Source organism: Ursus maritimus, unplaced genomic scaffold (assembly GCF_017311325.1).
Source record: "Ursus maritimus isolate PB19 unplaced genomic scaffold, ASM1731132v1 scaffold_31, whole genome shotgun sequence".
In the NCBI taxonomy this organism is placed as follows: domain Eukaryota; kingdom Metazoa; phylum Chordata; class Mammalia; order Carnivora; family Ursidae; genus Ursus; species Ursus maritimus.
The window spans coordinates 22,392,806-22,403,627 of NW_024425675.1; the positions used below are offsets into that span (position 1 = coordinate 22,392,806).

General features: G+C 44.9%; 1 protein-coding gene across 2 annotated transcripts in view; it reads right to left on the reverse strand.

The window, feature by feature from the left end:
- The window catches only part of PROSER2 (proline and serine rich 2), a 42,155-nt gene extending 31,492 nt beyond the window's left edge, over positions 1–10,663 (reverse strand). The window contains exon 1 of one of the 2 annotated variants that reach the window (XM_040645421.1): positions 10,557–10,663. The gene's annotated coding sequence lies outside the window, so the exon portion shown is untranslated. Of the gene's footprint in view, positions 1–10,473 lie in introns of both variants that reach the window. The other variant, XM_008705433.2, reaches the window with a different exon arrangement.
- Between the last annotated feature and the right edge of the window lie 159 nt (positions 10,664–10,822).

A 10,822-nucleotide genomic window follows, 5' to 3' on the forward strand; every position in this document is an offset into this window, starting at 1 on the left:
TGACGTGGGGCTCAAACTCACAACCCCAAGATCAAGAGTCGCACGTTGCACCGACTGAGCCAGCCGGGGGCCCCTTCTATTGTCTTATTAACCCAATCCATACATGAGAAGGAGACAGAATGCCGATATACTCTTTTCTATTATTCAACTTAATTAGCGCTTTAACAAAACTCTTAGACTAAATGCACCACTTCATTCCACCCCTAACAATAATTTACCAAACTTAAGTCCATAGAAAAATGATTTCACTGCAGGTGTCCTAGCACTTGTGATAGTTGCGAGAACAGCTCCGCGTTCCTGCTTCCACTTCACACACGGACACACGCAACAACGCCACGCACGCCACGGACCTGGGAGAGCTGTTGGTCCTGCACGCTGTCTTCCGAGTTTTCTGCTCTCAAAAACCTTGTTAAAAATAAAACCAGTGCTCAGCACAACATTCGCCAGTGAATTCCAAGGACAGAGGGAACCTTTCTAAAATCCTGGATGACTTCTGCTACCACAGGCCTGGCAGTGCAGGCACAGTTCTGGTTTCCCCAGTCTGTCCTGCCAAGGTCCTATCTGTAAGGACCCAGAGCATTATGGTGTCTCTAGAACCCCGCCTAACCCTATCTCTTCCACCCTGTTTCCCACAATAGAAACCCTCTTATCCAGCCTTGTCTGCTTAATGTTCTGATCCATCGTGAGCCAGGTTTTGACTGCTTCCTCTGCTGCTCGCTTCCAAAGCCTCGCTCAGAAACTCAACCAAACCTCCTCAGATCTTGCTTCCTGATGTGCTCATTGCGGACCTCTCCCCTGGCTCCGTCCCTACCTACTGTGTCTATGTCACCGCTTGTTGATGACATCACATCATCTTCGTCATTCCGATACAAGCGATCACTTCAGGTTTCACCGCACAGAATCCTTTTTTCTCCAATTAGACTGCAAGCTCCTTGTGGGCAAAGAGCTCTCTTCTTTTTCCAATATGGTCACAGGACTTTGGAGAACATGTGTCCCAAAATAGAGACTTACTCTTCAGTACTTCACAACATTCATATTTTAAAACCATCTTATTATTTTTTAAATTAGAGTATCCTTAAAACAGACCTTTGATCTAAAAGAAAGGCTTCAACACTTAGGAGTTCTTTCAGACGTGGTAACTTCACTGAGGTGACCATCCTTTATCCCTCCGTCATACAGATAGACCAAAGCAGTGAAATTTAGAAGAAATTACTCTCATTCAACCTATTTCAACCAAGGGCAAATGGGGAACACAGGGGAAGTAACCTGAAATACAGCCATAGAGGAGACGCTTCACTTAGCTTCACGAATGATGATCTGTTAAAAAGTCAGCGCCAATAAATATATCAGACGCACCAAACCGGTGATGCTTCTCAATATTAACATGTAATAAATATCAGTCTAAATGCAGACATGTGTACAACTATAGGTATAAGCCATACCCAAGATTAACTTAAAAATTAAGCCTCTAACAGCGGAAGTAAAATCGATTATGTAGTAAATATTCTTTAGTGTGGGCTATTTCTCAATGTCAAGAAAACAAAAACCTTGGAAAGACAAGAAAGCTTCCAGAAAATATTCACTGAGCCAACTGGCAAACTACGACTGGACCCCAGCCCTGAAGATCAAAAGAAAGTCCTCCTCAGTTAGAAGTTGACTGGTGCTAGGAGTTAGAGATTTAGTTTTGTTCTGGAATTTTAAAATGTTTTTAAAAAAATTTTATTTATTTATTTTAGAGAGAGAGAGAGAGAGAGACAGCATGAGCAGGGGGAGGAGCAGAGGGAGAAGGAGAAGCAGGCTCGCTGCTAAGCAGGGACTCGATCCCAGGACCCTGGGATCATGACTTGAGCCAAAGGCAGACGCTTCACTGGCTGAGCCACCCAGGCGCCCCTGGAATTTTAAAATGTTAATGCGGCCAACGGTTTAGCATCCCTTATATGTGATTTTTGCTTTTTCTTTGAGTTGGGTTTTTTCCCTTACTACTGAAATGTCTTCTGTAAGAATTTAGGACCTTAAACTCTAACTGGCGCTCAAGGGTATTAAAGGCAATTACACATTTTAAAGCCTAGTAATTTTACTTCTCCAGAACAATTACCATGCTTTCATTTAGACTTTTTTTTTGCTTTTGAAAAGCTCTTTTTGAATGATGTGGAAAAGCAAGATTCATTTCAGACTGTTTCAACTGTGAATAGTTTCAGCTATTTATTGGAGATGGTAATTTACGAAGGGCCTCTCAGCACCTGAGAGTAACTGAGGTGCCTACCCTTAAGCAAACAAGTTCAGGGTTGAGGCCTCACCTAGCTAGGCTGGGTTAACAGGCCCTAAGGGAAGAAGCCTCCTGTTATCTGTTTCCTGTCACTGAACAGAGGATGTGGAAATCAGATTTTCCTAAAGTGAAACCTCATCTGAAAACAACCTTGACTAGATTTCAGATGAGTTCCTTGTAACAAGAAGAACATGAAGAAGCAAACAAAAAAACATCGACAAGAGCGAAATCTACTTCTACCTGATGAAATACAAATTTCATGTGTATACAAATGTGTACGAAGATGGACACTTCGAATTTCTTAGCTCATAAAAAGAAACTGAAATTCTATACGCCTATTGCATATTTCTGGGTTCTTAAGGAAATTAAAAAAAATTTTTTTTAAGATTTTATTTATTTATTTGACAGAGACAGCCAGAGAGAGAGGGAACACAAGCAGGGGGAGTGGGAGAGGAAGAAGCAGGCTCATAGCGGAGGAGCCTGATGTGGGGCTCGATCCCAGAACGCTGGGATCACGCCCTGAGCCAAAGGCAGACGCTTAACGCCTGAGCCACCCAGGCGCCCCTTAAGGAAATTTTTTTTAAAAAAGAAGAAAATCCCCATTTAACTTTTGTTGAACAAGTTTGGGTGTTTTCTCTGAACTTATTCAGCAAATATTACTAGAGCACCCACTTCATGCTACAACGGTGAGGTTAAGTGTGGTACTTTTTACTTAAAAGTAATAATTATGCCTTATTATTGTATAATACTATTGCTTTCTGAGAAGCTCAAAATTCTTAGCTGAATGTTTCTTTCATCCTCACAACAAAAATAAAGCCGAGGTAGAGCAGATTCATCTAGTATTGGTATTTATAACACCTGGTTAGATCGGAAGTACAGATCTGACCGGCATACCTTATCTCAAGTTGAACAGATTTAAATCCAAGCCAGGGGGAGCAAAGCTCACACAAGACATCCCGCTGGGTCAACCCACTACACTGGAACTTTCACCCCATCTTCCAAGACTTCTTTGCTAGCCCTGCTGGTGTGGTTATATATACAGAGGCTCCCTTCCTCACCCCAGACTCTTCCTAGACACTTCCTGGGAACACCGTCTGTAAGAACTTTCATCCTGAAAAAATGGGAATTAGCTAAGAAACACGATATTTAAATACACTATGTTTTCTGTGAATTTTCCAGTTCACTGATTGCATTCTTCCAATGGTTGAAAAGGGAAGGGTCTAACAACCGGCCCACAATTATGAGACTGAATCATACGAAGGTGCCATAGGTACAGGCTGAAAATAGCTGAATATTGGTAATTGCATATGGTTAACCTAATGTTAATAACTAGTGATGGCAAAAAAAAAATTCCTTAAAATGAAATTGTGGTTTTAAGTATGATTTACTACATATTGACACAAAAATGTTTTTCCTCAGAAGACACCTCTAAAATCACAATAGGAGGGGCGTCTGGGTGGCTCAGTATGTTAAGCGTCCAACTCTTGATTTCAGGTCAGGTCATGATCTTAGGGCTGTGAGACTGAGCCCGGCATCGGGCGTGGAGTCTGCCTGAGATTCGCTGTGTCCCTCTGCCCCTCCCCACCCCTGAAAAAAATAAAATAAAAATAAATAAATAAAATCACAATAGGGGTCTGCAGGGGAAAAAAGTCTACTACACAACATATTCACCTCGCAGACACTGTAAAGACATCTGATTCATAAAGTGAAGTTGCCTGCCTCAGCAGGAGCTCAGTCACCAGAATCACTGGTTATCTGGTGTGTGTGGAGGGCAATTTAACAGATGAGGAAACTGAGGTCCAAAGCCCTTAAGTCAACTTGGCAAGTCTAGATCCTTAGTTCTCCATTCAGGAATAATGCTTTTTAAAACTCTTCTTGCACCAAAACATCCATTCAAGATTTGACATTTTCAGTGCCAACCCCCTGTTTGTACCATCTTATCTCATATTTCTATCCTCCCTTTCTCAACCCTGAATATCCCGTTCAATGTCAATTTACTCCCTGGGTGTACAAAGTCTACTCCTCAGTGAAGCCGGAAGATAAGACCTGCTGTCTTCCATGATTAACGCCCCAGATACAAGGCTATCCTCCTCAGCATTATAATCAAAGCCACAATTCTACCGCTCGGATTTTCCAGTATCCTCCCCTTGTTGGCCCAGCTTCGATGTCACATTCTCCAAGAGATGTTCTGATGCCCCGAAGGAAAGAATATCTCTGTCCTCTGCTCCCAAAAGAGAGCAGAGGGTCGCTGCTATCGACTCCTGTGGACATTTATCCTACCTCCTTTATTACATCATGAATTTCTCAAAGGCAAGGTCCACCCCTTATCCAGGCCTACATTCCCAGAAGTGCCTACCAAGGTAGGAACTTAAATCCTCACTAAAGCTCTTCAAACCCCCTGAATCTGTACAGAAAAATACCAAGTGCACCACTTTGGAAGGAAGCGATGGACCAAACTCACCCGTGTCGTCTAGTGGAAAGGAGCACAAGCATCGTTTTTTTCCCCACACGAGACAGTTCCTTTAAGTAAATTGTGCAACATGAGCTATTTTCAGTACCCTCACAGAATTAGGTGTGCAAAAGAAAACCGTCGTGAATCCTTAACTTACAATCATCAGTTTCAAGGTCTGAGGGGCCTGAGAAGTCATTTAGTCCTACCCCAAATTTCATAGGCCAGAAAACCAAGTTCCAGAAACGTGAGGTGGTGAACCCTACCAGAAAGGCAGACTTCCTCACCTCCAGTTGAGTGCTGCTCTTTTTCCCTATGCCAGGCTCTACTAATCTGTTAATAAAAAATAAAATAAAATAAAACGTATCTGCAGACATCAAAAAGAGAAGAGAAGCATATGCAGACTGGTATGTTTGTACACCCAGTGACTAGCTCAGTGCACAGTACAATGCCGGTGGTCAGCCTACAAATACCGCTGAATGAATGAAGGAACGACTCAGGCCTTTGGAACAATAATAAAATAGGCAGAATATGAAATATTTCAAAGCACTAGTCAGACAATTAGTCTCCTAGGAGGAGCAGCAGAAGCCTAAAAAAGAAAGCAGGGGGGAAAACCCCCAAAACAACAGAATGAAGGTCTGAGAAAGAACATAATAGACAAACCAAGCCCTGTAAAAATAACTACACTTACATGCAAGATTTTGGCAGTATAAAAGCAAATACAAAAGAGAATCAAGGGGGTGCCTGGGTGGCTCAGTCATTAAGCGTCTGCCTTCGGTTCAGGTCATGATCCCAAGGTCCTGGGACAGAGCCTCACATCGGGCTCCCTGCTCAGTGGGAAGCCTGCTTCTCCCTCTCCCAGCCCCCTGCTTGTGTTCCCTCTCTTGCTGGCTGTCTTTCTCTCTGTCAAATAAATAAATAAAATACAAAAAAAAAAAAAAAGAGAGAGAGAGAGAGAGAATCAAGTCCTTGAATCGATATTTCTCCAAAGAAGACCTCTATGTGGCTAACAAGCACATGAAAAGATGTTCAACACTATTAGTCACTAGGGGAACACAAATCAACACCACAGTGAGATACCACTTCATGCCCACAAGGATGGCAATTGAAACACGCACACACAGACAATAACAAGTGTCGGCAGGATGTGGAGAAACTGGAATCCTCATACCTTGCCGGTGAGAATGTAAAATGGTGCAGCTGCTGGGGAAAAAGGTCTGGTGATTCCTTGATAGGTTACACACAGTATTACCATATTACTCAGGAATTCCACTTTTAGGTACAGACCCCAAAACACTTAAAACAAGTGTTTGAACAAAAACATGTACACAAATGTTCACAGCAGCACTACTCACAACAGCCAAAAGGTGGAAACAACCTGAATGTCTATGAACTGATAAATGGATAAGCACGTTGTGGTCTATCTGAGGAAATATTATGCAGCCTTTAAAAAAGGGATGAAGTGGGGTGTCTGGGTGGCTTAGTCAGTAAAGCATCTGCCTTCAGCTCAGGTCATGATCCCGGGGTCCTGGGATCCAGCCCCGCATGGGGCTTCCTGCTCAGCGGGGAGTCTGCTTCTCCCTCTTCCCCTGCCCCGCCCCCCACTTGTGCATGCTCTCTCTCAAATAAATAAATAAATAATAAAAAAGGGAGAAAGTACTGATGCATGCTATCACATGTATGAATCTTGAAAACATTGCTAAGAGAAAGAAGCCACATACTGTATGATTCCATTTACATGAAATATCCAGAACAGGGAAATCCATAGAGAAAGCAAGCAGATTAGTGGTTGCCAGAGGCTGGAGTGGGAGGAAATGGGGAGTGACTCCTTAATGGGAATAGGGTTTCCCTCCAGGGTGATGACAAATTTCTGGAACTAGATAGTGGTGATGGCTGGACAACGTTGTGAATGTACTTTTTTTCAACACTTTAAATATGTACAGTTTATTGAATGTCTATTATACCTCAGTAAAGACATTTAAAAAAATAAAAATGAGGGGCGTCTGGGTGGCTCAGTCGCTTAAGCGTCTGCCTTTGGCTCGAGTCATGATCCCAGGGTCCTGGGATTGAGTCCTGCATCATGCTCCTTGCTCAGCAGGGAGGCTGCTTCTCCCTCTGCCTGCTGCTCCCCCTGCTTGTGCTCTCTCTCCCTCTCTCTACCTCTGACAAATGGATAATAAAATCTTAAAAAAAAAAATGATGGGAAAAGATAACATCAAGCCAATATTCACAATAGCAACAATGAGAGGATCACTTCCGGCTGTACTATATCAGGCAAATTAGATTCCAAGGCAAAATCCTCATCAGTGATGAAAGTAATTATGTAATAATAAAAGCTCAATTCCTATTAGACACTGTGTATCTACCAATATAAACTTACAAATGCACATTGTTAGTCACATATAAAGTATGCACAACGTCTTCAAATATTTTCTAGCTCAAAATACAAGGAGATAGTGGCAAATCCCCTATTACAGTGTTATCTTGCAATATACAGATCTTCCTTGACTTATGATAGGGTTACATCCTGATAAATCCATATTAGGTTGAAAATGCATTTCATACACAACCTACCGAACATCAGAGCTTAGCCTAGACTATTTTAAATGTACTCAGAACACTCACTATAGTTGGGCAAAATCCTCTAACACAAAACCTATTTGATAATAAAGTGTTGATTATCCCATGTAAGGTACTGAATCCTGCACTTGAACAGAGTGGAGATGGGTGCAGAGTGGCGGTCGGGCTGGGTCGTCCGCCCTCGTGATCGCTGGCCGCCTGGGAGCTGCGGCTCACTGCCCAGCGTCCGAGAGAGGACTGACCGCACGTCGTTAGCCAGGGACAAGACCTAACTTCAAAATCCCAAGTATGGTTTCTACTAATGCATACCACTTTTGCACCATTGTAAGGTCTAAAATCGTCAAGTGGGGGACCATCTGTACCGCTCTCAATTATTCACATGTTAAGTAGACACAAAGTTAGTAAGGAATAATTCAATTATTAAGGTTCATTTTAATGGATATCTGCAGACCTCTACAGAGAAAAAATTAAAGGAAACATTCTCAAAGACGTACAATGTGACTGTACTTAATGTCACTGATTTGTACACTTTAAAATGATAAATTTGATGTTCTATATATTTTACTTATTTAAAAAAAAATAAAAAGTTTCAAGTCTTCACAGTGCTAGGATCCTTGGAAATATCCAGTCTGAAGATCTGATTCACAAAGCGCTATCACATCTCTCTCCAACAAGGTGGAATGTTCTGCCCTACACATTCCTTGCCACCAATCCTGACTGCATGGATCATAAACCCAGCACCTACTTTCTTAAAGTAAGTTTCAGTAGGAATGCTGTGAGTCTAGAAGGGGGACACGGGCATCACTGTGGCTCTCCACAGAGGCTACTACCAGTGATTCCACGACACGGACCCTGCTGTGTCAGTGTGGACAGAGGCTTCTCGGCAGTGGCCAGCAGATTCACTCAAAGATTCGAGAGGGACGGACGTGCTGCGGTCTCTCCGAGGCAGGGTGGCAGGACGCATCCTCCTTAGAGCTCGCAGGCAGCCATCAAGCCACCAGCACTACCACCAATGGAAACTGAAATGCAGTGCTGCCCTTCGGCCAAGCAGAGAGCTCAAGTTCTGGGATGCTCCTAGGATTCCCTGGCACCTACCCCCAAATGGCCTCCGTGCCCCTGGCGGCGGTCCCACAAACATGTAGATAAGATGCACCTGAACTTTTGTTCCAGGGGCTCCCCTGCTCTCAGCTCTGCTCCACCCAAACCTTTCACCTCTCTCCCTTCAGGCTTCAAGGCTCCACTCTACCTCATGCAGTGAGTTATTTGAGACGATCTTTCGAATCAACACAGGGTGCCAACCATAGACTCCTTAGGTGTCTGAGAACTTTGGAACTGGGGCCAGGCGTATCTTCAGCTGCTGATGAAGGCTTACTTGATCTGATTTTAATCAGTTTGGGCCATATGGCTGTTATCTAGATACGTTTGTGAGCCCAAAGATGAACTCAGTACTCGGCATGGTGTAGGTGGTCAGTCTCCAAATACCGCGCTTGGGGCCTGCACTGAGTAGGCAAAGTGTGTCATGGGGCCTGACACACTCAAATCTTCTTAAAAGCATCTCTCATCTTTCCAGCCTTCTTCATCTTCTCTAAATTATTACTAGTCAATGTTACTCTAATTCTTGGCTTCCTGATTTTTAGTAATGGAGTAAATGTGTTGCTTTTAGATTATCAGCATCCAAAATTTTCAAAAAGAAGCTCATTTGAAATGCTGTTACCAAGGAACCTATCCAGTCACTTAAAAGTGGCTATTATTGGTCTGGGCAAGAAAATACACAAGATTCCATACATACACTGTCAAGTTTGGCAAGAGAGATTTTAGACAACTTCCGTCCTTCCCACCCAATCCCAAGTAAACAGGGCATTTGTTTGTATTTCCACATTGGCCTCATGAACGAAAATACCTCCTCCACCTAGAAAAACAATCTGTAACATTCAGGCATGGAACTTCGAGGGCTAACTTTTTGGTGCATGCTAGAGCCTTACGTATGCAGTGCTTTAAAAAAAAATAATGAAGTGGTAAAGTATCTTTAATAAACATTTCTCCTGTGAGCATCTTTCTCAAGTTTACACTTAGACCTGGCTTGGTGTTTCTGTATCTTTCAGAAATACAGATTAAAAAAAAAATTCTCCATTAAAATCAGAGCCAGAAAAGGAACTTTCTTCCTACAGTCTCCCTGCAACAGACCTGAAAATTTGTTTTACTCTGTTTGGGAGGGTGGCAGGGAGAGTGGTAGGCACAAAAAACTACTTTCCTTTACCCACTGTAGGTTTTCTGCTCTGTACCAACTATCCTGCCTGGCAAAGAGTTAAGAATTTTCTGAGGTTAGTTCCTGCGGTAAAAAAAAAAAAAAAAAGGCTAGATGCTTAAATTTAGAAATCCGTAAAACAATACTGGGAAACTTTCAAAGCCTCGGAGAAATACTGGAGTTTATTGTATTGCCTTTTGTTAAACTGCATCACATCGGCCACATTTTCTTCTTTTTTAATCCCTCCCGGCCACATTCACTGCAGATCCTACGCATTCCCACTTGATTCTGCTACCTGCTGGTGATCGGGGTTGGAGAGCAGGGGTGGGGACGAAAATCTAGTGGTCACTTTGCACTTAAGTTTAACAGGTGGTTTTGACTACCTCCTGTCCATATGAGAGGTTCCCACTCTCCTCTCTGAACAGCTTGAGGGGCAGAGCTCCCGGAGTTCCAGGGCCACCGCGGCGAGTCAGGCGACGAGTCTCGAACAACTCCGGGGAAGGGCCGTGGGGACCGGGGAAGGGTGTTAGGGACAACCCGTAACCGCTCTGCGCCCAAAGTTAGACACGTGCCTCGGACCACCTCGCGCCCCCCCAATAGGACAACCTCGGAGTCGAAAATCGCTTCGTTCTCCCCACCTCCCCGATCTGGGGCGCACGCGAACCCCTGAAATCCCAAAAGAGGCACTTAGGTGAGGCCACCGGCTCGACGACGGTCCCTCGGATTACGCGTCTTTCCTAACTTCCAGGAGGCTGAACGAGCGATGTGGAGGAGAGTAGCGCGCAAGGAGAGATCCACGCAACCCGGGTGCCGACAGGGAAGCGTGGGAAGTGCAGACAGCCCGGCCACAAGAAAAAGGGGTCACCTTTGTCTATCCGAAACCCATCCGAGCCCAAGCCTCCTTCTACAGACTCCAAACGCCACCCCACTCACCGACGTGCCAGGCGAGGCCACCGGCTGCCAGGGCGCCCGCCCGCAGCCCTGACCCAGTCGGGGATCGCAAAGTCCAAATTCACCTGGAAAGAGCCCCCGAGCCGGGGACCGCGGGTGCCCACCCGGACTGCGACCCAGAGCCTCGCGCCGCCTGCTCGCCGATCAGCCCGCGCGCGCGCGCGCCTCGCGGTCAGTCGCAGGCCGCCCCGCTGCGCGCTCCCACCGCGGCCGCGCGCTCCCGCGCCAGCCTGGCCCTCGCACCGCCGACGCGCGCTACTCGCCTCGCGCTCGCACCCACGGCGGCACCCGCGCCCGGCGCCCGGCGCTCGCACCGCCAGCCCGCGCTCCC